Here is a 3,440-nt window from a genome sequence, read left to right as displayed (position 1 = left end):
GAGGGGAAATCGTCGCCATCGTCATCATCAACCTTTTTCCATCGACAATTCCATGATGCTCTTCATCGTTCGTGAGTAATCTCATCGTAGGCTTGTTCGACGGTGATGAGTTGGATGAGATCTAACATGTAATCGAGTTAGTTATTGACGGGGACTGATTCCTAGTATCCACTATGTTCTAGATTGATGTTGCTACTACTTGGCTATGCTTAATGCTTGTCACTAGGGCCCGAGTGCCATGATTTCAGATCTGAACCTATTATGTTGTCGCCAATATATGTGTGTTTTAGATCCTATCTTGCAAGTTGTAGTCACCTACTATGTGTTATGACCCGGCAACCCCGGAGTGACAATAGCCGGAACCACTCCCGGAGATGACCATAGTATGAGGAGTGTTGGGGAACGTCGCATGGGAAACAAAAATTTTCCTACGCGCACGAAGACCTATCATGGTGATGTCCATCTACGAGAGGGGATTTACGATCTACGTATCCTTGTAGATCGCACAACAGAAGCGTTAGTGAATGCGGTTGATGTAGTGGAACGTCCTCACGTCCCTCGATCCGCCCTGCGAACCGTCCCACGAACCGTCCCGCGATCCGTCCCACGATCTAGTGCCGAACGGACGACACCTCCGCATTCAGCACACATACAGCTCAACGATGATCTCGGCCTTCTTGATCCAGCAAGAGAGACGGAGAGGTAGATGAGTTCTCCGGCAGCGTGACGGTGCTCCGGAGGTTGGTGGTGATCTAATCTCAGCAGGGCTCCGCCCGAGCTCCGTAGAAACGCGATCTAGAGGTAAAACCGTGGAGGTATGTGGTCGGGCTGCCTTGAAAAAGTTGTCTCAAATCAGCCCTAAAACCCCACTATATATAGGAGGGAGGGAGGGGAGGAGGCAGCCTCAAAACCTAAAGGTTTGGCCGAAATTGGAGGTGGAGGAGTCCTACTCCGATCCTACTTGGAGTAGGATTCCACCTTCCCACTTGGAAACTCTTTCCACCTTGTGTTTTTTCCTTCTCAAACCTTATGGGCCTTAGTGGGAACTTATTCCAGCCCACTAGGGGCTGGTTTATCTCTTCCCATAGCCCATGAGACCCCTTGGGGCGTGATACCCTCCTGATGGTCCCCGACACCCCTCTCGGCACTCCCAGTACACTACCGATGAGCCCGAAACTTTTCCGGTAATGCACGAAAACCTTCCGGTAACCAAATGAGGTCATCCTATATATCAATCTTCGTTTCCGGACCATTCCGGAAACCCTCGTGACGTCCGTGATCTCATCCGGGACTCCGAACAACATTCGGTAACCAACCATATAACTCAAATACGCATAAAACAACGTCGAACCTTAAGTGTGCAGACCCTGCGGGTTCGAGAACTATGTAGACATGACCCGAGAGACTCCTCAGTCAATATCCAATAGCGGGACCTAGATGCCCATATTGGATCCTACATATTCTACGAAGATCTTATCGTTTGAACCTCAGTGCCAAGGATTCATATAATCCCGTATGTCATTCCCTTTGTCCTTCGGTATGTTACTTGCCTGAGATTCGATCGTCAGTATCCGCATACCTATTTCAATCTCGTTTACCGGCAAGTCTCTTTACTCTTCCGTAATACAAGATCCCGCAACTTACACTAAGTCACATTGCTTGCAAGGCTTGTGTGTGATGTTGTATTACCGAGTGGGCCCCGAGATACCTCTCCGTCATACGGAGTGACAAATCCCAGTCTTGATCCATACTAACTCAACGAACACCATCGGAGATACCTGTAGAGCATCTTTATAGTCACCCAGTTACGTTGCGACGTTTGATACACACAAAGCATTCCTCCGGTGTCAGTGAGTTATATGATCTCATGGTCATAGGAACAAATACTTGACACGCAGAAAACAGTAGCAACAAAATGACACGATCAACATGCTACGTCTATTATTTTGGGTATAGTCCATCACATGATTCTCCTAATGATGTGATCCCGTTATCAAGTAACAACACTTGCCTATGGCCAGGAAACCTTGACCATCTTTGATCAACGAGCTAGTCAACTAGAGGCTTACTAGGGACAGTGTTTTGTCTATGTATCCACACAAGTATTGTGTTTCCAATCAATACAATTATAGCATGGATAATAAACGATTATCATGAACAAAGAAATATAATAATAACTAATTATTATTGCCTCTAGGGCATATTTCCAACAAGGAGTTCACCGCGTGTTAATGCGTTGGTCCGGTTCTTTATTAAAAGGAGAACCTTAATATCCCGTAGTTTCCATTAGGACCCCGCTGCCATGGGAGGGATGGACAATAGATGTCATGCAAGTTCTTTTCCCTAAGCACGTATGACTACATACAAAATACATGCCTACATTAGATTGACGAACGGGAGCTAGTTACATATCTCTCCGTGTTATAGCTGTTACATGATGAATCACATCCGTCACACTCATCCATCACCGATCCACTGCCTACGAGTCTTTTACTACTGGTTCTCGCTATGTTACTTTGCCTAGGCTTGTCCCTTGCTACCAAAGGGATTGAGACACTTTGCTCCTGCTGTCACTACTGCTGTTACTTGTTACTTTTCTGCTGCTGCTACTACTGTTCCTTACTACTCCGTTGTTACTTGTTGCAAGACTTTGTTGGTGTCGTTGCCGGGGAGGCTAGGTAAGTGGCACTAACATCCCGTCAACAAGGCTGTTTCTGGCGCCGTTGCTATCATACTACCTTGCTACTGATACTTTGCTTGCACACACTAATCTTTCAGGTGTGGTTGAATTGACAACTCAGCTGCTAATACCTGAGAATATTCTTTCGCTTCCCGTTGAGTCGAATCAATAAATTTGGGTTGAATACTCTACACTCGAAGACTGCTGCGATCCCATACGCTTGTGGGACATCAATGCTTTTTCTGGCGCCGTTGCCGGGGAAGCACAACTATATTCTCTGAGTCACTTGGGATTGACGTGTGCTGATCACTATGAGGAATCCGAAAGATCCAAGAACTAAAATCCTACCTTCCACTACGAGGAGAGGTAAGGAACTGCCATCTAGCTCTGCACTTGATTCACCTTCAATTTTGAGTAAGTTTGCGACATCACCTCCTGCTAGAAATCTTGATATGTCGCATGTGCTTGATGATGCTACTTCTGCTGCCCATGATGCTTATGATGCTATGCTTGATGCTATGCCTGATGATGCTATGCTTGATACTTTGCCTGATACTGCTTTGCCACTTGGTGCATTCCTTGATGCACATATTGCTAGAGCTGCTGCTAGATGTGATGATACTTCTGAAACTGCTGATACTATTGAAGTATAACCTGCTACTATGCCTGAATTGCCTGTTATGCCTGATACGCGCTATGTTATGGAGGGAGAGATAGCTGAGGATTTTCTTGCTTGTAAGGATAGCTATGATGTTGAGAA

This window comes from Hordeum vulgare, chromosome 2H (assembly GCF_904849725.1).
Source record: "Hordeum vulgare subsp. vulgare chromosome 2H, MorexV3_pseudomolecules_assembly, whole genome shotgun sequence".
Lineage (NCBI taxonomy): Eukaryota > Viridiplantae > Streptophyta > Magnoliopsida > Poales > Poaceae > Hordeum > Hordeum vulgare.
Note: the sequence above shows the minus strand (reverse complement) of the source record.